This window comes from Gallus gallus, chromosome Z (genome assembly GCF_016699485.2).
Source record: "Gallus gallus isolate bGalGal1 chromosome Z, bGalGal1.mat.broiler.GRCg7b, whole genome shotgun sequence".
Taxonomy (NCBI): Eukaryota; Metazoa; Chordata; class Aves; order Galliformes; family Phasianidae; genus Gallus; species Gallus gallus.
This window is the reverse complement of record NC_052572.1, coordinates 30,816,992-30,844,334: the sequence shown is the minus strand read 5'-3', so window position 1 is coordinate 30,844,334 and position 27,343 is coordinate 30,816,992. Positions and strand designations below refer to the sequence as shown.

Below are 27,343 nucleotides of genomic sequence, written 5' to 3'. Positions count from 1 at the left end.
AAGAAAAAAAAAAGAAAGAAAAGAAGAAGAAGAAAAAAAAAGACCATTTCTTTATATTACCTCTATTTGTCTTACTCGGTGAAATATGTATAAAAAATACATAAACCATACTGTCCTATAATAATGAAAATCGAACTTCCTGTTATGCTGAAGTGCCAAAGGAATGAAACAACATCTTTCAGTTTGTATGGTAAAAGAAAAGGAAAATATTTTCATAGGTTCATGTGGGGTCTTTGAATTCCACTTCTCTTGTAGGGCATTTACTGTCCTGCAGTGAGAACAGCAGGTTCCTTCCCTACAAAGTAGTTACAATCTAAAGTTTCTGAAGCATAAAAAAATTGTGTTTAACTTGCTAATTTTGAAGTAGCTTTAGAGAGACCTTATTTTTCTAATAAGCAATCTGTGGGCAGTCAGATGTAAGACTTTTGACCTATTCTAATTTGACTTTATTATTATTATTATTTAAAGGTTTTTTTGCTTTCTTCGCAGACCAGTTCTCTACTCAGATGAGGAGCTTTTCCATTTTCAGCAGATATGTACTCTTCCCATGTAATGGTATTGGGTGATGGTGGAGTAAGGGATTGTCATCTGACAGGTTCAAAGTTTTGTTCCATTAAGTTGCCACCTTTACTCAGGCTCTCCATGATAGCTTTATTTTGAAGAATATCCTCCTCACTGAGATGTTCTCTTCTTTTTCTTGATTCTAATACAAGTCCATTAGCCAGGTAGAAATTTGCCAAAAAGTTTCCTACTCTTTCTGTTCTGTCTTCTCGAAAAAGCCATCCCATTTGGGCACGTGTGAAGGTGACTGATTTGGTTGATAATGTTGCTGAGTAAATATCACTGCTCATCAAAATGTCAACCTCTTCCTCTGTTTCCATCTCAGATTCCTCGTGATGTATTCGCTGGTAAACTTTTTGTTCATTGTCTAAAACTACAAAAGATTCAGAGGGTGCTGCATCACCATTAAAAACGAAGCTTAAATCCCCTCATTGGCACTTCATGTCAGTAAAATCTATGAGAGTTGTGTCCAGACTGATATTTATACCTTGTTTGTGTATTTTACATGCATCAGAAGGCAGAATTCAGGAAAGTAAAGGCACCCAACTTTGAAAATCCCAGTGAAGCTCTAGAGAGAAGTCACCTAGCTCTTTCAGGGCTTTTAATAATCGAGGTTGCTTTTCTTCAGTGATTCCCTGGACTGCTGTTTAAGCTTCCTTAGGATTGCTGTAATCATTTTTCTGTCTCCATAGTTGATGGCTTCTGCAAGAGTGGTCCATCCCTGAGCATTTTTCACCTTTACTGCAGCATTGTGGGCTAAAAGCAAGTGGGCACATTCTTTATGTCCCAACATCACAGCAAGATGCAAAGAAGTGTTTCCATGGCTGTCCTTCTGGCCAATGCCCTGTGTGCGGATGAGCACTGACAGCCGCCTCACGTCCCCCTTGAAGATGCACTCATACACGGGGAAGTGTGTGGGGCACCGTTTGGGCTCCGTGGCTGAGCCCATCCTGCCACCCACTGGGCCCCCCTTCAGCAGCAGCTGCTGGTGGTGGTTGCTAAAGATGCAGTGCCCCCCAGCCCGGCTGCCTTTGCTGCTGCTCCCATGCCCCCCGGTGAAGATGGCTCCAGGCGTAGCGGCCGCCTGCCTTGATGGGATTCAACAAAACCAAATGCCGGGTCCTGCACTTTGGCCACAACAACCCCAGGCAACACTACAGGCTTGGGGCAGAGTGGCTGGAAGACTGTGTAGAAGAAATGGACCTGGGGGTGTTGATTGACGCTAGACTGAACATGAGCCAGCAATGCGCCCAGGTGGCCAAGAAGGCCACTGGCATCCTGCCTTGTATCAGAAATAGTGCTGCCAGCAGGAACAGGGAAGTAATTGTCCTCCTGTACTCAGCTCTGGTGAGGCCACACCTTGAGTGCTGTGTCCAGTTTTGAGCCCCTCAAAGTAAGAAAGACATCGAGGCCCTGGAGTGTGTCCAGAGAAGGGCAACAAAGCTGGTGAGGGGTCTGGAGCACAGGCCTTATGAGAAGCGGCTGAAGGAGCTGGGATTGTTCAGTCTAGAGAAGAGGAGGCTCAGGGGAGACCTTGTTGCTCTCTATAACTACCTGAGGGGAGGTTGTAGTGAGCTGGGGGTTGGCCTCTTCTCTCGTGTGACTAGTGATAGGACTAGAGGGAATGGCTTCAAACTGTGCCAGGGAAGATTCAGGCTGGACATTAGGAAACACTACTTCTCTGAAAGGGTGGTCAGGCACTGGAATGGGCTGCCCAGAGAGGTGGTGGAGTCACCAATCCTGGAGGTGTTCAAGGAACGTTTGGATGTTGTGTTGAGGGACATGATTTAGTGAGAACTATTGGTGAAGGGTGGACTGGGTGATCCTGTGGGTCTTTTCCAACCTTAGCGATTCTATGATTCTATGATTATTATTTTTCATTTTTTTTCTTAGTTTTGCCAAATTTTTGTGTTCCACAAGTCACTAAATGTACCAGTTTGTCACCTCCCCCATTATTAATAGTCAGTTTTCTAGTTGCAAAGGTTGTTTTACTGAGCAAAGTGTTGCCCTCAGAACAAATTTTACTGTTGCACTTTCTCAAGATTTATTTAAAGCATTTATTTTTCTTGTTCTCAGTCTGGGCTGTGATCTAGCTCCACGTTAGCCCATGACTATTTAAGAGCTTCCCTAGTGCTTAAGCTGTTGAGTTGTTCAGAGATCCCTACCTGTAACGCTTCTATCACTTTTCCTCCTTTCATTGTGTCAGCTTACACCAGCATTGCAAATTCTAGCATTTTCATGAAATACTGACTCACCAAAATCTTAAGCTAGACCTTTAAACATCTTTATGCATCCTCCTGTAAGATCTTGGACATGTAGGAGCATAACACCTCAGCTTCAGGCAGAGTTCAATTCTCATCTTCAAGAATAACACTGTTCTTCAGCTACTATGTTCACAATATATTCAGTCACGGCACCACTGTGGTACTGAAATGAAACAATTCATATTATGCAAAATCCCTATTAGAGATCATAATTAGAGTATAATTTCATGATACGGGTCCTCTTTGATTGATTTTCACTGGAATACAAATCAACAACATAATGTTTTTGCATTGTGTTGGCTTACAGATAATGATAAAGGCATGTTGAATGATTTTCTTCCTGTGGCTAGTGAGAATCTATGCAATTTTAATAAAAAGATCAATTAAAATAGAAGGTTTTATTAAGCTGCTTATGATATGCTCTCAGACAATTTTTGAAAGTGTATATTATTATACAATACAATAGAATAAATAGAATATAATATTATATATAATATTATGTAAAATAGAATATTACATAACATTCATGCCAGTATCTTCTACTCTAGTTTCTGTGAAAAGGTCACATCATTTGTATCTTGTATAAAATGAAACTACTGAGCTAATGAGCATCTGAAATTGTTAATTTCTCAATTATTACTTTTATCTGCTTATCATCATCTATGTATGAATACCTTGAAATATTTTCTTAAGTCTTTCAGTAAAATAAATTACTCACATCATTTCACATGAACTGGCTGTTCCCTTGAACAGTTTATACATCTCAAGGAGTTTTAAAAATCTTTCATGGAGACATGATAGTGGATTTTTAGTATCTAACAGAGGGCTATGTAAAATAAAGGAACAGACTCTTTAGCAAGTTCTGTTGTGATAGGACAAGGGGAAAATGTTTGAAATGATTAGACGGGGTACAAGAAATAAGGTTCTTACGATAAAGGTAAACACTGGAACAGGTTGCCAAGAGAGTTGACCCCATTCTTGAAGACATTCAAGGTCAGCTGGATGGACTCTGAACAACTTTATCTGATTGTAGATGTTACTGTTGTTTGCAAGGGAGCTGAGAGGATGACCTTTAATGGTCCCTTCCAACTCAAACAACTCCATGATTCTGTGATTACTGGGAAAATCGTAATTGTTTCTTAATATACCAGAATTAAGTCAACATGTATGTTTCAGTCTAATGTGCTACATTTAATTTCCAGTCCTTTTATTCTAATCTGCATAGACAGAACAGAGTGGAAATGTCTGCTTTCATTTTGTTTGTATGCTTGTTTGTTTGTTTGTTTAGGATGAAACAAGTCAGTTGAGGTAAAATAGTAAGTCTGAGAGTTAGTCTTATTTTGCCTCCTTTTCCTATCTATCCCATATGGACTCAGGTGCATTGTTTCATGGTAAATATGTAACTACATGTTTTTCCTTGCGCCCAACCCGAGGCCTAGTAAACCAATGTTAGGAGGCACTGGCAAATCAGGTTCTGGAATGTGTCCAAAAAAGAACAATGTAGCTGGTGAAGAGTCCAGAGAATAAGTCTTATAAGGAGTGGCTGAGGGAACTAAGGTTATTTAGCCCAGGGAGGAGGATCAAAGGAGGTCTTACTGCTCCCTACAGCAACCTCAAAGGAGCTTGTAGTGTGACCAGGGTCTGTCTTTTCTCCCAGGAAATGAGTGACAGGTCAGTAGGAAATGGCCTTAAGTTGCATGAGGGGAGGCTTAGATTGGATGATAAAAAAAAAATTATTCAAAGAGAGGGTTTGAATAAAAACATTGAGGTTCAACATAAATCAGGGAGGATTCTGTAGTCAGTTATCTCAGACAGTTCCTAACATTTTGATAACATGATGATTTTTAGTAACGGTATAACTTTCTAGGTCATAGGTAACCTTCTCCCACTATCATAAATAGATATTTCTTTAGACAGGGGAAAAAAAAAAAAAAAAAAAAAAAGTAAGAAACAAACAAACAAAAACCATGTATTTGTAATGCTAACAATCCAGAATGTGAGACTCTTTAGTTTGCAATATTTTATTTTATTTTATTTTATTTTATTTTATTTTATTTTATTTTATTTTATTTTATTTTATTTTATTTTTAACATATTAAGTAATTGGATGGGGGATTGGCAGAGACAGATCTAGTTTTGAACCTCCACAAAAAGACAGTTTCATGTCAGAAGGAAAGTATCACAGTCTTTGCAAGGAGCCAAACAGTGAAAAGTCATTGCCAGGAAAGAGAAAAGGCTCTAGTTTGTCCTCAAGATATTCTTTTTCTTATTTGCTAGTTTAGGTTTCTGTATGAAATTGCTATAAAGAGTTAGTATGTGTTCAATTTAAAACACAAATAAAAAATTGTCTTTAATATATATGTTTTAATTATTATTATTACTGTCATTATTTATATAGGGAGTCAAATTATGTGAAATATTCTACCTCGACTCTGCTTCCTATAATCCAAAAGTCAATTGGAGTTCAGTTATAACCCGTGACCTCTGCCACGTGCCTCAGAATGGGGGAAGCAAAGGTGATGGATAGCTAACAGCCATGGAATAAGCATGTGCAATCAAAAGTCTCTAGCGTCTCACAGAGCAGTCAAAAAAATGTTCAGCTGATGTCTATTTGGAATCAATGCTAGACTATCCTTCAGTTCCCCTGTGAATCTGCAGACTTGTACAAACATGTGGGTACTTTTCTCCTGCATTTTACTGGGATTTTTACTAGCAAAGCTTATATGTTTTTCACACCAAATAGACAACAAATAACAGGACAAATGTTATTAATATCTCCTGTTTCATCAAATTCTTTTATTTTTATCTATTTTTTATACTTAACATTTTCTTGAGAAGAAAATGGGAAAATGTGCTATGTTCCACAGTCTACTAGCCTATCTGAAAAATCAGGATAAAATTTTCAAAGGAAGAGGAATTATCTCAGATCTTTCTTTATTTTCCCTTGGCAAAAGGAGAAAATGGTAAAATTTACAAGACAGTAAAAAGTGGAATCTAAGGATCTTCCTGAATACTGACCTTACAAGAGATTCTGTATTTCCATATGAGCTTGACTCCCTATCACTCGCCAACTTTTTCTGCCTCTTTCCTTGCACGTAGTCTACTATACTGTAGCACAATAGAGTGAGGGCCCAAGGGAACTGATAATGTAGAAGTAACTAGATTGTTATCTGTGATTCTACAGAAGGAGAGGATTAATGGTTATTATCTTTTTATTATATTATCCTCTACTTTTGCCTCATATTTCTGATTGATTTTGATATCTCTCCTCCTCTCCTTAAGATAAACCTCTAAAATAAAAGCTTTGTCCTGGCTTCCTGTTCCCCAAGTGGATTGTTCTGAGTGAATTCTTTTCATACTGAAAGGTGCCTTCATTATTTCATTCTTATTTTTTATTCCTCGCAGTTCATGTTGCGACTGAGTGCTGTACCAGTTTTTTTTTTCTTTCTTTCTTTCCAAAACAGAACAGCTGTATACATTTACTGAGCTTCTAATCATGTGATTCTGTCTGGGATAACTTTTTAAGATGAAAGTAACCTTTCCCAAATTGTGTTTCCCACTATGCTTCCTGAGACTGATTAGCATATGTTGAACTAGATGGAGATACATGAGAGAGGATTGAAGTGTTTATTTAATGTTTTTTTCATCTGGTGCTTTGGAGTAAAGAAAGGAGCACAAATTGTGATAGTACAGCTGAGTGAAATATAGGTAAGCAGAGGCACTGCAAACAGTTGTTGTAGTTTAACTTGGGCAGTCAGCTAAGTATCACACAGCCATTTGCTTACTCTCTCCAGACAGGATGAGAGAGAAAACTGAAAACATAAAAGTGAGAGAACTCATGGGTTGAGGTAAAGACAGTTTAATAGATAAAGAAAAAGCCATGCATGTAAACAAAAGCAAGTCAAGGAATTCATTCACTGTTTCCCACCAGCAGGCAGATGTTCAAACACCCCCAGGAAAGCAGGGGTCATTGTACAGTAACAATTTCTTGGGAAGAAAAATGCAGTCTGAACTTCTCCCCCATTTCTCCTTCCATACTCCAGTTTCTATTGCTGAGCACGATCTCATATGCTGTGGAATATTCCTTTGGTCTGTTGGGTTAGCTGTCCTACTGTGTTCCTTCCAGCTTCTTGCCTCCTCATTGTCAGGGCAGCAGAAGAGGTAAAAAAAGTCCTTGTCTCCATACAGGTACCACTCTACAACTATTCAGATAGTGCATTTCACCAAAAATCCAAAACACAACATCATATGTGTCTCTATGAAGAAAGCTAACTTTATCCAAGCAAAACCAGGGCAGTGGCCTTTAACCGTCTTGCAGACAGTTCTGGTAGGAGTTTTTCCTGGGTTGACCGGAAGGGTTAGGTAAGGAAAGTGGAGAAGGCATATGTAATTAAGTAACAGAAGAAAGGTGTTGTCACACAAACACAGATTACATTTCAGAGCCGCTGGGTCAATCAATATGCTTTTATTTCAAAGTGTCTGATAATATCATTTAAAAGGCAGAGATGTGTGGATAGATTATTTTTAAGTGCGAAAGCCTCCTAGTAACTGCTGATCTTCCTGCATCATTATTTTAAAATATTTAAATGAGGGTATAGGACATAAAAACACACACACACACACACACACACACACAAATAGAACCGAAAATCAAATAAAAATTAAGCCAGGTCTTTATTTTTTTTTCTTCCCCCCCCTCTGGCTGGTAAATCCCTTTCTAACTCCTTATGGTTCCATAAGTGATTCATTGTCTTGTCTGTTGATGCATGTAACCCTAATTTGATAGTTTTCAATAGCATCTGACGCATTTCCACTTTAACTGATCAGAGACAAATGTCTCAGCATACAAACCATTGAAAATTAGTCTAACCTAAATGTTCTTATTCTCACTATCTGAAAATACAAATTCTCAATTTGTAAATTTTAGTCCGTCTGACTTTTATATCTAGCAGGACTTTGAGCCAGTTGTTGGGGAGCACACTTCTATGTATGTATACTTTTAGGAATATACATATATAATCCCCCAGAAGTCCATTTTCTTCTGTCCTTCTCTCATTCTGTCTTCCTTTTCTTTCTTTCTTTCTCTCCCCTTCTCTGTTTCTCTCTCTCTCTCTCTCTTTTTTTTTTTTTTTTTTTTTTTTTTGAGAGAGAGAGAGAGACAGAGAGAGAGAGAGACAGAGAGTTCAGCCTCAATTGGAAGTCCAGGCAAAATTAGTTTTAAATTTGTAATAAAAAGAAGAAAGAAGCAATGAAAAAGTTGTTAAGAAAAAAGTAGCTCAAAAAAAGTTGTCTAATCTGCTCTGCAAAGAAATGAATGATCTAGGTTCTTCTGAGATCAAGAAAAATATAAGTTGTTTGAATACATTATTTTAGCTCTCCAAATGAATTTGTCACTTATTCAAAATCTCAGTAAGAAATGATACAAAAGAATTAGATTACAGATTCTCCCCACCCCTCCCCTCCCTTCCACTCCACTCCCCTTCCATTCTCTTCTCCTTCACAGAACCTGTCTGTAACATTGATCTCTTAGACACCCCTCAAGGGCCCCCAGAAGCAAAGTCTGGCTGAGGCTGGAAATCCCAGGAACAAGGTGCTAGTGAGAGATTCCAAAAATGGTCACACAAATGGCCAGTTACCAACATACAACTGTGTATACATACAACAATCAAACACATATAACAATCTACTGAAGATGCTGCTAATGACAGCAGAGGTGTGGACTTCTTTGCAATATGTATAGAACATCAAAAAGCACTACTAGCTTCACTGGGCTCAATGCTTCAGAACTAGGTGTGAACAGAAGAGAGCTGTGTTGTCTGGCCCTGTAATATCTTGTATGCGGGTATTATGGTAGTTCTACATTTTTCAGCCTGCACCAAAACTAAAAATCAACCATGTACTTTCTAAATGACAAGATAAGTTATGCTTTTTATTTCCATAATTCTTCCCAATTCCAAGATACTGACTAGGATTAAAATAACAAGACTGGAATCAATGAACAAAGACTATTTTCTGCATTCTGACTAAAGTATTGAGATAGATACAGTTTACTGAAGAACACTGATAATCAGATAATAGAATCATCATAGAAACATAGAATGGCCTGGGTTGAAAAGGACTACAATGATCATTGAGTTTCAACCCTCCTGCTGTGGGCAGGGTGAACAACCACTAGATCAGGCTGCCCAGAGCCACATCTAGCCTTGTCTTGAATGTCTCCAGGAACAGAACATCCACAACTTCTCTGGACAACCTGTTCTGGTGTGTCACCACCCTCTGAATAAAAAAATTCCTCTTAATATTTAACCTAAATCTCCTGTCTCAGTTTTAAACCATTCCCCCTTGTCCTCTCACTGTCAACCCATATAAATAGTCATTCTCCCTTCAGATGTAGTGGCAGTGTTCAGCCTAGTATAAATATTGCAAATTGACAGTAGCTATCGCAAGAGAACGATGTTAGTTTAAGAAGCAGTGAGGGAAAACCTCATATTTGCCCCTATGGTTTTTGGGAAGGCTTCTCCAATAATGTAATGAGACCAATAGCCAAGCTGAGATGCCTCTATATCAATGCACACAGCATGAGAAACAAGCAGGAAGAAATGAAAATCATGGTGTAATTAGGAAATTATAACCTACTTGCTGTCATGGAAAGATGTCAGGACAATTCTGTTCTGTTTGTTGTTTGTCCAGAATCATGATGAGGGATGTAATGAAAAAGCTGATGAGGCTTGTCTGGTCTTCAAACTATTACCCTGGCTGCTGTACCCCTTGGGAGCCAGTGATACAATTAAAGGAGAACTGGATTAAATATGGCCACTGTCATACGAGCAAAGGGTGTATGATTGCAAACCATTCTTGAATAGAATTTGACTCCTTCAGAGAACCAAATACAGCAGTCCCAGAAACCTAGGACCAGTGGAAAAGCCAGATGCAAAGACTTAAGCCTGTATTCTAGATGAGGATTTGTAAAGGAGAAAAGGAAGTAAGAGGAATAGGACATTGATATACCCAGGCAAAGATAGACATGAGTCAAATTAGTGAATATAACATGGCCATCAGTTAAAAGCAGAAAACTTAGGGCAGGAGATGGTGTCAGAGACCTGCCCTGCTGAAGTGATGCTGGGACACGGACTGATGGCCCTGGACTGAGCTGTAGTGGTGGCCTTGGGCTTATGGGCAGTGGGGAAGGAAGCCCCAGGTGAGGTGAGCCAGAGTCTTTAAAGGCCTATTAATACCCTCAGGGTCCAGAGAGAGAAAGGCTGGAGGATCTGGGACCATTAGAGAAGAAATGGCATCTGGGAGATCTTATTTTTGTCTACAACTATCTTACTGAAGAAACAGAACAAGTCTGTAATTAGGAGTGCATGGTGAAAAGACAAAAAGTGATAGCAGGATGTTTCATTCTGAGAAATTCCAAGCAAATTTCCATTCATTAAAGCATTTTTTACCGTGAAATTGGACCGAGAGATTGTAAAATTTCCATCCCTGGAGATATTCAATATGCAGAGGGGTAAGCCCCAGTGCTACCTAACCTGATTAGACTGGCTTCAAACAAGAGATTAGATAGGGTGTTCTCCTGAGATCTCTTTCAACCTACTGCATTGTGAATACATGGTTAGAGGCAGCATTATGTTCCCATGGGAACCTGGAAGAAGAAAAGGTATTCTTTCTTTCAGTTTCATCACTCTGGATTAAGCATTTGAGAAAGATGCACAGACATCCCATCAAACATAATGCTAGGTTTAGTTGGAAGTTCAGACACCTTTTCATATAAGAAATTGTTTTGTAAGGTAAATTGGATTCACTTGAACCTGAGACTGTTTGTCTTGAAGTTCTGTATTTATAGCTTTACAGGAGATAGTCATCCTACAGCAAAACTGATCCTTTTGTTGAGGTGTGATGGAGTCAGGTGTTACTTGTGTAAAGTTCAGCTAAACTAATCATTAACAATAAACTAAACATTAACAACTAAACTAACCATCCAAATGAATGTTAATCACAATCTTAGAACTGCATTGTTTTAAGCCCTTATGTTAAGCTTCTCAATTTTACTTATAGTAAAACAGTTACCTCCAGAATAACAGTTACAAAAGCAAGCACTACATGAAAGACAGATTTTTCAGGAACTGAATTAGTCTGCTTCAGTATTTCATTAGGGCGGCATCTGGAATTAGCACAGGAGCTGCAGTGTTGAGGGAAATGATTGTCTCCTACACTCTTAATTTGATCACATTTTTCTGAATTCCTTAGAGTTTTGCAGCTCTTTTTCAAGTTTCTTAATTGCTGTCAATTTCAGGTGAAGTCCTTGTACATTATCATGATAGATAGTGTGCATATAGATAACTTTCACTGAAACGTGACCTTGTGCTGGATAATCAGCAAAGCAGGTCATGCCCTTTACAGTGATGTGAATTCACCTGACCCAGATCAAGGAACAATGACTGCCTTCAACAGTATCAACAACGATGTTCTATTATTCTATGAAATCAGGTATTTTGTTACATTTTTATCTCATTTTGACACTGGTGATGACATGGTTTTCTTTGGATTGTTCATTGCACATTGTATGTGCTTTTTTTTTTTTTTTTTTTTTTTTGTCTTGCTCATTCAGTCCAGGCTTTTCATAGTTTATTTAGATTTCTCTGACTTGTTTTACTTTTCTCATTCTCTGATGCCTTCTCCTACATCAGTAAAAAATAAAAGCCGTCTCTATAATTTTTTTTTCATTTTTCTTATACTGATCTTACATATTATAATTGGTGTGTTGTTCCTAAAACTGTCAATCATTATATCTTTCTTACAGTATTCAAATTGCGCCTATCAAATGACACCTGCTCTTTGTTCTTTTATAAGTGAAGGAGATGTAAAGAATTAAATTGTACAAAAAGCCTCAAAATCACCAGTATGTACTGCTGAGGATGTATTTTATAATCTTTTCTGACCTCTCAACTTTTTATATTAATTGCCTTTTTTTTTTTTTTTTTTAAGTGGTGTATCATTAAAGTTAGTATTTATTATATTAGGAAGAAAAAAACACATTGATTTAAGAAAAATGCATATATATTTTTTTAAATTTTGATCCCTTTTCTCATTGTTAATCTTGTCAGAAATTGCAGCTCCTTTAACACTATAGGAAAGAATTATATTTAATAAATGTTTACTTCACAAAAAAGGCAGTAGGAAGGAGGATTTAGATACAAATGGTACATTTCTCTATGAGATAGTGTTAGGATACAAAAATTTTGTTTCTGCAACGTAATCTTTTTGTTATAGATACCTCCTGACAATTCTGACAATAGCAGAGCTGGATATCTGACACAGAGAAGGATTTAGGGGAAAAAAAAAAAGAAAAAAAAAAAGAAAAAAAAAAAGAAAAAAAAAAGAGTTTAGGCATTGTGAAGAGTTTGAGTGACAATATGTCTTGGACCAATGGCAAATGAAGTATCTCTACATTTGAAGGAGGAGGCAAGTGAGTGCTGTTGTCTATGATTTGTTCCTGGCTAGGAAAATTACAGCTAGAGTTACAGCTGGAAGGAGATTCTGTAGTGAAAGTCTTTACTCAGAGGTGTAATTCTGTTGAAAATTATACATACCCTTTCAATAAGTATTTCAGAATCTATCTGAAGATCAAGCCAACGAGAGATATCTATGATTCAACTGAGTTGTGTTAGCAAGTGACAGAGACAAAGGCAAGTATATCATCATGAATAAAAGCACTGTAAAAATTTTCAACAGTTCTTCATTTGGACTGTGTACAATAGCTTCCTAATTTTACTATGAACAGTTTGAATTTTACTGTGTTTTTTAGTCCACTGTGATTCATGTTAACTTTTAGATAGCAATTTCTTCATAAGAATGTTTCTTCCATTCACAAAGACACTAAACTGAAAATGTCATTCACAAAAAATGGCTACGATCTACTGCATAAAATTTGCAAGGACACTGCTGGCTGTGTTTCTTTCTGACATGCATTGGCTAAAATATTCATTACAGTTGTAAATTAGCATGCAGGATTTTGGTTTCTATACACCTTAAAAAATATATGCCAACTAGCTCACCGAGCAGTTCATTATCAGAGTTCATTGGCACATATTATTCCTCATGGAGACTGTTGCTACTTTCAGTGAACTTTTCACAGGAGTGAGATCTGCTTCATGGTTCCTCAGTATTGGTATCACTACTACAGCATCAATCAATTTTTGAAGACATAGGCCTGTTTCAGTCAAGACATTCAATTAAAGAGATTAAAAAACAACAACAACAAAAGCTTTGAAACAGATTTCAGTTTCTTTATGTAGAATGTGATTCTAAGATAGCAGTCAGTCATCCCAGTGAGAGAGACAATTGTTAATGATCTTGCTGAACATTAATTTGTATTAATTGTATTCCTGTGCTGTTTCTCTTAAACTGAATCGTCATTGTGATGCTTTTAAACTTTAATGTTTTAATAACTATGGATTATTAAGTAGATAATCCATATGACTATGATAAAAGGAAGACATTCTTTCTGTTTCTTGTCCTAAAGCTTTTAAACCTAAGGCAGATTTTAAAAGAGCCAGTAAAACTGATTAAAGGAATTTCAGTTTTATCCAAAATGAATGCTAAATTTAGGGTCATAAATATTCCTTCATATAAGATACAGTAGAGAAGAATGATAATTTAACTGAAGTTGGATTAAAAATGACTGTAAAATCACTATAATTCCTTACCTGGATGTGTATAGAGAGAAAATGACACTGTTAATTTACAAGCATTAGTCAATTAGTAATTTAAATTGCAGTTTCTTTGTGACACATTCTATCTCTTTCCGTTCAGTTTCATATTATTCTTTTTGTACAAACACTAGAATAAGTCTTAAACATCCAATTTCTGTGTAGTGCTGTACAGTGCAGTTCACTGGTATGTAAGAAGTACAATATGGCGTGAATTCAGTGTCTTAGGAGATTGTTGAAGAAGTCAGTACAAAAGAAGTCAATACAACCTTCTTTCAACAGATGATGACATTAAGTTATTCCAGTTAGACACTCGTACATATCACCTCAAGTTTCAAAACCTATACATGTCTCCTCATACTTCACATTGACTACTACAAAGAATGTCAGAGCTGACTAAGCACTGGATGAAGACACCAATATTGGATGCTGACATGGAATGTAATATGAAACAACTGCTTGAGTTATACTATATTTTTTCCTGTTCAAAAATGTAATTGGAGTTTTCACAGAGGCTGAAAATAGAAATAAAATGGATTCAAGAGTACCCATGAAGTATGCAAAACACATAAAGGTAGCAATTCAAGCTCAGCACATTCTGCAAAGAAGCAAGGAATCGCCTCAGAAGGCTGAGGGGTAGCCTGTCAGGGAGCAGCAGCCTGGCACCATTGCTCTCCTCGTAGCAGCAGTACCCTGACACACCAGGGGTGTAACCAGGAACAGTGGCAGGGGATTCAAGCCTGGAAAAAATGCCACTAACAGCCTTTTCAATGAGGAACAGCGTCAGGATCAATCCCTGCACATAGAAAAGTGGCTAGCAGAGAGGACAGTAACCCAAGAGTACAGCAAACAGGATAGGCAAGCAGGGCATGGCACATGAGAAGAGTGTGGTGTGACAGTTTGTGTGAACAGTTTGCACAGGGTATTTGAGCAGGGGGGTGAGCATTGCTCACTGCTATTTTCATCCAGGGCTGCTACTGTAAAGCTCTCTAATAGTATCACCATGGCTACCACCTGGCATGGCAGACAGGCAGACATTAAAATGCAGTTGGGTGGCCCGCAACCTCTCTGGGCTGACACACCCAGACAGACCTACCAAGAAGCAGGAAGGCTGCCCAGACCTTGGACTCTGGAGAACTCTGGAATCTAGAGGCCATCCATAGGACCAAAGCAAGTGAGGGGTATCATGGGTGCAGATGTGCCCAACTGGATCATCTTCTTGAGCAGATAATCAGACTGAGAGAGGAGATTGCCAGGCTTAGATTCATCCAGGAGTCAGGGAGGGAAACTGATTCCTGGTATCCATTGATGACAACTTTCTGGTTCAAGTATTGGACAGACTGACCCAAGGTGAAGAATTACTAGACTCGGTGTTCAGCAGTGCAGAAAAGATTGTTAAAGATATTAGGATCAGAGGCAGCCTGGGCTGCAACAACCATGCCCTGGTTGAGTTCATGATCTCGAGGAATGCGGGTCTTGCAAAGAGTAGAGTCAGGACCCTAAACTTCAAGCTTTTTTTATGAAATTGTTGAATGAGATCTCCTGGGAAGAAGAATCATAGAATCATAGAATTGCTCAGGTTGGAAAAGGCATTAAAGATAAGCAAGCCCAACAATGACCATACTACCCTAACTCTAACAGCCCTCCTGTAGATCATGTCCATGAGCACCACATCCAAACGGTTTTTAAACACATCCAGGGATGGTGACTCAACTACCAACTCCCTCCCTGGGGAGCCCATTCCAGTGCTGAACAACCCTTTCTGCAAAGAAGTGTTTCCTGATATCCAACCTAAACTTACCCTAGCAGAACTTGAGGCCATTTCCCCTCATCCTGTCACCTGTCGCCAGTGAGAAGAGACCAACCCTGCACTCGCTGTAAGCACCTTCTGGATATTGGAAGAGAGCAAAAAGGTCTCCTTCAGTCTCTCCTCGTAGGGCATATTCTCCAAGCTCCTGTTGTCCTTCTTTGGACCTGCTCCAGTGCTTCAATGTCCTTTCTGTACTGAGCTGCCCAAAACTGAACACAGTACTCAAAGTGAGGCCTCACCAATGCTGAGTATAGGGGCAGGATTACTTCCCTAGTCCTGCTCACCACACCATTCCTGATGCAAGCCAGGATGCCATTGGCCTTCTTGGCCACTTGGGCACACTGCTGGCTCATATTCAGCCGAGTGTCCGTCAGTGCACCAAGGTTCCTTTCCATCAGGCAGTTTTCAAGTCACTTGTCCGCAGGCCTGTAGGGTTGCCTGGGGTTGTTGTGACCAAAATGCAGGACCCGACACTTGGCCCTACTTAAACTCATACAGTTAACCTTGGCCCATCAATCCAGTCTATGCATGTCCCTCTCTAGTGCCTTTCTTCCCTCAGGCAGATCAACACTCTCTCCCAACTTGGTGTCGTCTGCAAACTTACTGAGGGTGCACTCAATGCCCTCATCAAGATCGTTAATAAAGATGTTAAATAGAAGCGGCCCCAGTACCAAGTCCTGGGGGACACCACTCATGATCAGCCACCAACTGGATTTAACTCCATTGACCACAACTCTTTGGGCCCAGCCATCCAGCCAGTGTTTCACTCAGTGGAGCATACTCTCATCCAAACTGTGGGCAGCCAGCTTCTCCATGAGGATGTTGTGGGGGACAGTGTCAAAGGCTTTACTGAATTCCAGGTAGACCACATCAACAGCCTTACCTTCATCCACTAAGCAGGTCACCTTGTCATAGAACAAAATCAGGTTTGTCAAACAGAATCTGTCATTCGTAAACCCGTGCTGACTTGGAATGATCCCCTGGTTGACCTTTAGTTAGTCCATGTTGGCTCCCGAGATTATCCATTCCATAACCTTCCCTGGCACCAAGGTGAGACTTATAGGTCTTTATCCAGGTAGTTGATCTACCAGGATCAACTTTTTGGCTCTTTATGAAGATGGGTGTCACATCTGCCAGTCTACAGTCTGCTGTGACATTTCTTGTTATCCAGGGCTCCAAGAACTTAGAGGCCAGGAAACCAAGAACTTAGCCAAGAACTTAGAGGCAAAGGAGTGGAACAAAGCTAGCTACTTGTTAAGAATGCCTTTCTGAGAGCAAAAGAACAAACTATCTCTCAGAGTAAGAAAGCACTCAAGGGAGGCAGGAAACTAGAATGTCTTGGTAAAGATGTGCTGGCCAAACTGAGTAAAAGAAGGGCAAGTACAGTACAGTGGCAGTAAGGACATGTCACCTGGGAAGAATACCGGGATACTTCTTAAGGAATGTTAAAAACAACACGAAGGAGTCCTACAGGTACATAAAGGCCTGTGAAGACTGGCCAAAAAAAGCATCCCACCTCTGCTAAATGGGAAATAACAACTGGCTACAGCAGATAAGGAGAATGCTGAGGTACTCAATGAGTTCTTTGCTTCAGACTTCACTGGCAGCCAGGATTCTTAGTTTCCAGAGCCTCACATCCCTGAACCTCTAGATGGGAGCTAGAGGAGAAAATTCCTCCCCATTGTATGGGTAGAACAAGTTCAAGCCTGACTGTCAATTGTTTATGGGCTGGTTCAGCCTGGTTCTGTGACTAATGGAGTGGGGGGACCGACAGAAAAGGGGAAAGGGTAAAAAGGGGAAAGGGTAGGGAGATGAGCCTAAAAATAAAACAGCAGCAGCAATCTGAGGAGGAAAACTAATTTACAAAATAAGATATAGAAATGTAAGATAACACAATATAATACAATATAATTAGAATTAAGGCTAATAAATAAAATAAAATGAGAGATAGTGTCCAAAAACCAAAGGCCTTACTCTGATGCTGAAGATGAGACATCTAGGGAACACACATGCTGCCAAGACGAGCAGAAAGGGAAAATCACTCCCATTTACAAGAAAAAGCGAAATGAGAACTTGAAGAACTACTGGCCAGTGAACGTCCCCTCTGTGCGTGGGAAGATAATGGAACGGATCTTCCTGGAAGAAATGTTAAGGCCCTTAAGGATGAGTTGGAGATCCCAGACAGCCAGCATGGCTTCAACAATCTGGTGGCCTTCTGTGATGGAGTGATGACATTGGTGCACAGAGGGAAGACAAGTGATATCATCTATCTAGATTTCTGCAAGGCATTTCACATGATCCCCCACCACTTCCTTATCTTTAAATTGGAGAGATATGGACTTGATGGGTGGACTATTTGGTGGATAAGGAATTGGTTGGGTGGTCACAGCCAGAAGGTTGTGGTCAATGGCTCTATGTCCAGGTAGCGTCTGGTAACAAAAATCTGTCCCCCCAGAATCTGTCTTGGGCCCAGTACTCTTCAGTATCTTTATCAGTGACATAGATAATAGGAATGAATGCACTCTCAGAAAATTTGCTGATGACAAGCTGAATGGTACAGTTGATACAGCAGAAGGAAGGGATGCCATCCAGAAAGACCTTGATAAACTCAAAAGATGGGCCCTTGTGAACCTAATGAGGTTCAACAAAGCAAAGAGCAAGGTTTTGCACTTGGGTCGAGGTAATCCCAGATATGTGTACAAAGTGGGAGAAGTACTCCCTGAGAATAGCCCTGCTGAGAAGGACTTAGAGGTCATGGTTGATTAAAAACTTAATTTAAATGAGCAGGCAGTGTGCTCTTGCAGCCGAGAAGACCAAGGGTATCCTGGGTTCCATCAGGAGAGGGATGGCCAGCAGTGCAAAGGAGGTGATTGTCCCTATCTACTCTGCCCTTATTAGGCCCCTGCTGTAGTACTGCATCCAAGTCTTGGGTCCCCAACGCAGGAAAGATGTGAAGCTTTTGGAGAAAGTCTCCAGAGGAGAGCCACAAATATGATCCAAGGGCTGGAGCACTTCTCTTGTGAAGATAAGTTAAAGGAGCTGGGTTTATTCAGTCAGGAGAAGAGAAGGCTGTGAGGAGACTTCATTGTGGCTTTTCAGTATACACAAGGAGTTAATAAACATGAAGGAAATCAACTTTTTACACTGGTGGATAGTGATAGGATAAGGGAGAATGGTTTTAAGCTAAAGGATGTGAGATTTTGATTGGATGTCAGGGGGAAGTTTTTCACTGAGAGATTGGTGAGGTACTGGAAAAGGTTGCCCAGAGAGACTGTGGATTGTCCATCCTTGGAGGCATTTAAGGCAAGGTTGAATGAGGCTCTGGACAATCTGATCTAGTACTTGATTTAGCAGCTGGCAACACTTCCTGTGGCAAGGGAGTTTGAACTTGATGATCCTTGAGGTTGCTTCCAACACAAATCATTCTGTGATTCTGTGATTCTTATACTGCTTGCAGAATTCAAGAACCTTCTGTCTTTTCAGTAAAGATACAAGAGTCAATCAAGATCAGATATATACAGACATTTTATGGAAAATAATGTCTTGTATAAAATCATTGCCATGTTTTATTAAAGATAAATCCAAGAAAGAACCAAATCACACAAATGTTTGAATTTCTGGACTTCAGCTATACAATAAAATACAGAAAGTATGAATGGCGTAGGCTGTTGTCTATTTATTTCATGCTGTGCAAAATATGAGTACAGGACAAGAGTTGATTTTTTTTTTTTTTTTTTTCTGACCGTTACTTACTTTGCCATGAAACTGATTTTTTCAGCCCCTATTGTTTTGGTTACTAAATGGAATCTTATATTCTAAAGCTCTTGCAGTCAGTTTATTTTCCTGACCTTCTGTCAGAGCTTACATGAACTAGAGCAAATAATTATGTCCAAACAGCTCATCATTTAAAATGTCTGTATAAATCTATCACCTAGTGAGAACATCTACTCTGAAGGGTTACACAGCCTTCAATAACCTAATATATTAAAAAGAACTGTGGTAAATCAGAAATCACCATCAGATAGTTTTCTCTTTGCAAAGATATTATTTTTCAGTTTCAGTAGTAGAACAACCAGAATGTAAGCAAGCAAAGTGGGAGATAGGGTATGTCTACAAAAGAGGATTTAGGATTAGTCTTGTTTTTCTAGATGTGCCTGGAATAAGAAGGTACGTTAATTGTGACTATATTTTCTGTGTGTGTCTATTATGGTGAAAACAGGACTGTAAACATTAGTGTGATCTTGCATTAAATTATGACTTATCTTGAAAACTCATGCACTTCTTTGCAAGGTTTTGCATATGTGGATTTGAGCCTCTCTTTCATTGTTTTCCCTTTAGTTTTCCCTTTGATAAATGGAATATTATTCACTTTATTCACAAGACTGATTTTTGGCATCTGAAAGACATTGTGAAGATTATTTCTTTGTTTTTTATGTTTGTTTTTGCTTAAATACTCAATTATTTGCAAGACTTTTTTTTTTTTTTTTTTTTTTTTTTTTTTTTAACTGTGATCTGTCTGTCATTGTTGTCTATTCTTCCATATGCAAAAAACTTTTTGGTATTTTGGATGTAAGTAAAGATTACCATAGGGGAAAAAGAAAAAAGCAAACAAACATACAAAAAAATAACCAAACAAACAAAAAGCTTATTCGAAATATCACTTGCTATCATCCAAATATGTGTAAATGTACACTTTATACTTCTCATCACAAGCATCAAAGAATCTTCAGAACCTGCTGCTGTTGTCTTGTCCTCAACAAGCACTTTATAACTGATCAAAACATCACTGGTTTTGATTACTGGTGTTCCATTCCTCCCAGTACTTAATCACACATGTTGAACATGTGCAAAATAAAGTCGGAATTCAAAAAAGTCAACATTAGTATTTTCTGTACTTCCTCAAATACTTCAGCTAATGTATTCTCTCCATCTGTTGCAGAAAATCATAGATATGATGATGTAGTAATGCTGAAGTTATCTGTTAAATCTGTTCCATTGCTGTAAAATGTTGATAGGAATTAAATAAGTCCTGTGAGCAGCTTTGAAAATCTCAGTCAAGATTCCTGAATTTTGCCTGTAGTTGCTAGAGCAAATTTAAATTTTGTTTGTGTCCTTCACATCTTGTGCAGCTGCCTGCATAACCTTCCTATTGCAAAATTTTTAAGAATTTTCTGTTTTTCGTAACTAGATCTTAGTTAGCTACCTGGTCCTAACTTGTAACCAATCATACACATTACACCATTATTCAACCTCTTTTTAATTTAATTATACACAATACTTATTTCATCTGCAGATCTATGATGGGGTGTTTGCCTAGGTGGACAAATCAAGGGACACTGACACTGTCTACTTGGACTTCTGTAAGAGCTTTGTCCCACACCACATCCTTGTCTCTAGATTGGAGTGAGAAGCGTTTTAACGGTGAACTATTTTCTGCATGAGGAATTGGTTGGAAGTATGCAGTTAGAGGGTTGTGGTCAATGGCCCTATGTCCAAATGAAGGCCAATGACAAGAGGTGTCCCCCAGGGGCCCACCATGAGATCAGTACTCTTTATCATGCCATTAATAAATGACAAGATCGAGTAAATCCTCAGTAAGTTTGCAGAGACACCAAGCAGAGTGGTGTAGCTGATAAGACAAGATGCCATACAGAGGGATCTGAAAATGCTTGGAAGGTGGGCCTATGGGAACCAAATGAAGTTCACAATTGCAAGTGAAAGTTGTCATACTTGTGTCAGAGCAATTCCAGATATGTCTACAGTGTGGGAGAAGAACTCAGTAAAAAGCTTAACATGAGCCAACAGCGTGTGCTTGGAGCCAGGTAGATGGCTGCTTGGGCTGCATCAAAGGAAGGATGGTCAGCAGGGAGAGGAAAATTATTGTTCCTCTCTACTGTATTCTCCTGAGACCCCATGTAGAGTTCTGCATTCAGCTATGGGGCCTACAGAACAAGAAAGATGTAGAGCTTTTGGAGAAGGTCCAGATGAAGATTATGAAAGGGCTAGAGTATATAATGCCTGATTTAGTGACTGGCAACCCTGCTTGTGGCAGGGGAGCTGGAACTAGATTATTGTAGAGGTCCCTTCCAACCCAAGCCTTTCTATGATTCTGTGATGTCAGCCTTACTGAGTCATCCCTGTGTATGTCTGATACCGTGGATGACCTCGCTTAGAAATTCTAGCCCCAAAAGGAAAATGCAATAATGTACATGTAATGATAAGGGAATGGGAGAAATTCACTGTTACATGTCACGGGGAATTTTCACCATCAGCATTAACCATATAATATAGTGGCAGTGGAGGGCAATGAATGTGGAGAGAAGGGAGAGCAATCAGCAAGCTTTCATTCAGTTAGATGGAAGAGCTTGTCAAAGACACAAACAACTAATCAGTTGCCAGCACTGATTGATGTCCCCGCCTGCATTCAAATCTATCATCGTGACCAAATAATGCGTCTCGTTTACCCAGTGGATGGATAAACTAGAGGTAATATATAGCATCTAAGCAAATAGATCATTAATTCTGCTTAATATGTGGGGGCTAAAGTTTAAATCTTTTTCTAAACATTTTTCTCTTCAGGGATGGGGAAAACATATCTACCAAGGTTGACTAGGCAATAAAGTGTTTTTTGTTTTTTTTTCCCCCTAATTATCATTATTTGTTGTTGTTGTTGTTTTGTTTGTTTGTTTGTTCGTTTTCCAGTTTGAACTCACAATTGTTGCTGAATATTAAATCTATCAGGAAATTTATTAACATGATATGCTAGCAGAGGCAGAAGGCTGCTGATGTGTTTTTCTTCTTATACTTTTCAATTTCTTATTCCTCTGAGTCCTTTCAAATTTAGCTCTGCTATAGAATTACCCTTGACTTTTTTTACCTCAGTACTACCCATTTGTGTTCTTTTTTTTCTGATTATGAGATAAAAACTTTAAATGCAGACATGCAGTTAATTTGATTTTACTATTGCTTGACTCCTCTTAATTGCACATCATGGCATGATTAAGAAATGATTAAGAAATGTAATGTAAAGCCATGTAAGTTTCACATTTTGCACCAATGAACATCAATATCAGTAGATTTTGTCACATGCTTCAGTAAAGTGTTAACTCAGGTCATAATTAGTAGAAATACTGAGTTCTCTTGATGTAAATTAGAAATGTTTTAGGAATGGACAGGAGCAAGTAAATAGTTTGCAGTTTTCCAAACTGAGGCTTGGTTTCTATGTTGTCAGTAATCAACACAGAAAGATGCAGAAGTTAATAAGGAAGAAAAAAAGTCTTAATTTACTGCTTAATCTGAAATGAAATAAAAAACATCATCTCTGAATTAAATTCCATAATCTCTAAACGTGATTTCTACACTTTTGTGGCTGTTTGAAATACACTCTGGATTGTTTCAAATGCTTCCATTAGCCTCTAATCATTAGGGTACTGTTGATAAATGTTTAATAGTTTCATTCATGAATTGTCCTTTAGAGATAATAAAATATTAATATCAAGCAACTACAATAGTCATAAATATTTATATATTCAATTTTGCTTAATATACTTCATTTTTTAAGGCTGTAAAAGATAACAGAAGTACTATTAAAGTATTCAAATAAAATACAAGTCTACTGAATCTGTTACTAAGTAGTATATTAAATGATGTCAACGATGAGGGAAAAAAAAATCTTTCTTTTGGATATTCTTTTCCTGAAAATAAAATACATTTCTGTGTAATTTCTAATCATCTTACAACTTGAACAAAAACATCTATAGGTGAATAGTAAACCTACAAAAATGTAGATATTCTCAAAGTCATGGTGTGGCTCAAGTGAAATCTCAAAGTAAAACAGTATCTTGGTTGTCTGATACTAAATTCTTGAGGTAGTTTAGGAATTCTAGATATCTTAAGGCTGACTGAAAATCTCAATTTAAAAGCTGTAAAAATTAAGCTTTTAGGAAAGTAATCCTCTAAAAATGTTGATATTAGTCAGGGTGCACTGATGGAAAGCATTCTGGAAAACATATAAATACTAGAAATCATTCATGGAAAATATACAAGTCTGTGGGACCCAATGAAGTGTATGGAAGAGTCCTGAAAGAACTGAGTAATGGGACTGCCAAGCTACTCTCCATTGTATTTGAAAAGCCATGTCTATCAGGTGAAGTCCCTGGTGAGAGTAAAAAGGAAAGCCTCTCTCTTGAAGAAAAGTAGGAAGAAAGACCTGGGGAACTACATCTGGTGAGCCTCACCTCTGTGCCTGGGAAAATCATGGAGCAGATCCTCCAGGATCTGTTGTGTCATAACATGTGCAAGATGAGAAGGTGATCTGACACAGCCAGCATGGCTTCACCTGATCAATCTAGTGGTCTTCTATGACGGAATGGCTGCATCAGTCAACAAGGGAAGACCAGAAGATATCATCTACCTGGATGGTCTTTGAAATTGTCTTGTATGACATTTTTATCTCTAAATTGAAGGGATATGCATTTGAAGGGTGAATATTTGGTATGAACTTGGATCCCAAAAGGACAACAGTCTCCTGCACAGCATCATAAGAGGGTTTTCCAATGAGGCAAGAGAGGTGATTGTCTCCCTTCAATCTGTCTTAATGAAACCTCACCTGGAGTAGTGCTTCCAGGTCCAGAGCTCCTCGCACATGAAAGATGTGGACCTCTTGAGGTGTGTCCAAAGGAGAGCCATGAAGATGATGAGAGTGCTTATGCACCTCTCCTAACAAGAAAGGTTGAGGCAGCTGGGCTTATTCAGCTTGAAGAAGAGAAAGCTCCTGGAAGACCTCATTGTGGCCTTCCAGTATTTAAGAACTGCTTACTAAACGTGGAGGTCAGCTTTTTAAATGATAGTGATAGGAGAAAGAGGAATCATCTTAAACTAAAAGAGGGGAGATTTAGGTTAGATGTTAGGGGAAAAATCATTATTGAGACAGTTGTGAGACACTGGAACAGGCTGCCCAGAGAAGTTGTGAATGTCCCATCCCTGAACATGTTCAGGCTGTATGAAGTCCTGGACAGCCTTATCTAGTAGGTGGCAAGCCCTTTCACATCGAGAAGGTTGGAATCAGATGAACTTTAAGGTCCCTTCCAAACCAAGCCATTCTATGATTCTGTGATTCTGTTCTGTTATTTCTGAATGATTAGCCTTTTCTTAGTGATCTGTTTACCTGAAAGCTGTAAAATCACAGTTCTTTACTGCTAGTGTGAACTACTTATAAACTACGTAGTCAGTATGAATGCTAGAAAGAATTTAGAAGAAGTTAAATTTAATGGGTTTTGTCTTTGTTTTATGAAAACTTGATTAGCAACAATGGCTTTAAAACACATGCTTTAAAATACATTCACTGTGTGTTTGTTTTCAGAACTGAAATACACATAATTTACGAAAATATATTCATGTTTGCTCAGAACTAAATAGTCACTTTAAGATTATCATTTTCTTTGTTTCCTCTTAACATTCTCAACTTCAAAACTTGTTTTGTTGTTGTATAACAGTTGGATAGATCATAAAAATTATTTACAAAATAAGTAAAATATAATATGATGAAAAATACTATAAACTTGTCTATTTTCTTTAATACAAAACTTTCATTTTTAAATATTTTTTGATAGCCTCTTGGAGGGCTATAAAAACTAATCAATGCAAATTCCACAAAATGGGCTCAAGAGGACTGAAATACAGTTCTGGCTTGAGAAATTATACTGAGCATATAATACTTTTGAGTGTTGTTTATTGCTTTTGGACTCTTTTCTTCCCCAGTGTCTGAAAGTATTACTTTACAATCTTGTGCATAAACAGCGAAGTACAGCATCAGCTACAGGGAGTCATTCAGATCAGTAGTAGTTTTTATGTCTATTTCTGAGCATTCTGCTCATTCTGCTACCACCTGGATTAATCTCAAAAATTTTTGTTGTAGATCAAGCTCATGAGAATTATATTTTAATAAATTCTACTTGTGTAAGACTTCTGTTTCTATAGCTTCTTCTAGACATAGTGATGATAGTATACTTCTAGGCATATTGCTGCATACACTGATCCCAGCATATATGGGACAGAATCACATTGCATCTGAGTCCTGTAATTCTCAAGAAAATTAGCATGTGTTCAAGTGTTCTTTTACAATTTAAATTGTTGAAAGTAGATGTTCCACAAAGTCACAGAAGAATTCATATCAAAGTGATAAAAATTCTTAGTGGACAGTGAGATCTGGTTAAAAATATGTAAGTGCTACATGGGATTTGAGCCATGCCTATCAAGGTTTGTGTATCGACCAGCATAGTTTATATAGATATAGAATCATAGAATCATAGAATTCTTGGAATTGGAAGGGACCACTGAAGGCTATCTAGTCCAACTGCCTGCAGTGAACAGGGACATCCATAGTTAGATCAGGTTGCCGAGAGCCTTATCCAGCTCTGCCTTGAAACTCTCCAGGGACAGGGCGAAAAGAAAAGAAAAGAAAAGAAAAGAAAAGAAAAGAAAAGAAAAGAAAAGAAAAGAAAAGAAAAGAAAAGAAAAGAAAAGAAAAGAAAAGAAAAGAAAAGAAAAGAAAAGAAAAGAAAAGAAAAGAAAAGAAAAGAAAAGAAAAGAAAAGAAAAGAAAAGAAAAGAAAAGAAAAGAAGAAAAGCATACAGTTCAGCCTACAAGATCTTGGTCACTGTGAGAAAGAAATATCACCAAATTGCAAGATACTTTAAAAAGGTTCATTATTTTTTGTATAAATGGCTGTATCTTGTTCCATGATCAACTCAGCTGAGATCACAATAATTATTGATACAATAAGATACTATTACATATCGAGATGTAAAAATACATTCTGATATCTGTATATCATAATTTCTCCAGTCTTTTTTTCTTTTCTTTTTTTTTTTTTCAGTTAAAGAAATCTTAATGCAGCCACTTACTGAATTACAAGCATCTAAATATTATCTTGAGATTCATAGACTTTTTTTTCATATTAAATTTTGTTTACATATGACCACAATTTTCTCATGTATGTACATGTTGTACAAATAGCTCAATTTTTTGAATATTTGAAAATGTATATGTGTATTTCATTTTTATTTTTATTTTTTAATGTGCAAGTGTGTCAGTTAAAAATATACAAGATATAAAATTTTTAAAAGCTGTAAAGTACACAACTGGCACATTTCAAAAGTGACTTCAACTGTTATGGATGAGAAATGCTCTAAAATAAATGCCTCTTCTTTTATTATGTTGGCCCACAATGTTAACAGCAGTTGGTGGTATGGAAGTTGAAGCTGAACCTTCCCATCGCTTTTCTGCTACATCTTGTTTTTGTGTGAAAGATGGAAGCAGAGGGGCAGTCTGACAAAATGGTGTCTGACGTGGAAGTGTATCTGAGGAAAAGGTTTGGAATTAAATTCCTCCATGTGGAAAAAATGGTACTCATCAATAGTCATCGATATTTGCTGAACATTTATGGATACCAAACAGTGGATGTGAGCATAGTGAGGTGGTGGGTGGTGTGTTTCAGCAATAGTGACATTGATAGTGGGTCACCTTTGCCCATGCAGATTTCTGCAAGTATGGCATACAGTCTCTTGTTTATCGCTGATGAAAATGCATAGTTAATGGTGGTGACTATATTGTAGAACAGTGTTTTGTAGCTGATAATTTGCTCTATCAAAAAGTGTTATTGTGCTCTTTGTATCTATTGCAGTTTCCATGGAAATAAATAGGAAGCATTTCTTTTGGAGTGACATATATATTTGATTTTCCCAAATGTTGGTTTATCAACTTTTAAAATTTTTAAACATTGTATTTCTTTGGCATCTAGTAAGGTGTGCGTATGTTTCCTTTAAGAATCTTTTTATGGTTTCTTTATAAGCAACACTATGCATTATTATTTTAAAATCCAATTTGCAATTTTTCATTTCTAATCATTCACAGTAATTATCCTCACTCTGAACTGTAACACTATGAAACTATAGCTCAGTTAAATCTATTCCAATGAGGCATGAAACAAATGAGAA

The 27,343-nt window shown here is 38.0% G+C and overlaps 1 pseudogene; it reads right to left on the bottom strand.

Annotated features, from left to right (window-relative positions):
- Positions 1–458: 458 nt before the first annotated feature.
- Positions 459–27,343, bottom strand: part of LOC100859041 — a 40,326-nt pseudogene continuing 13,441 nt past the window's right edge.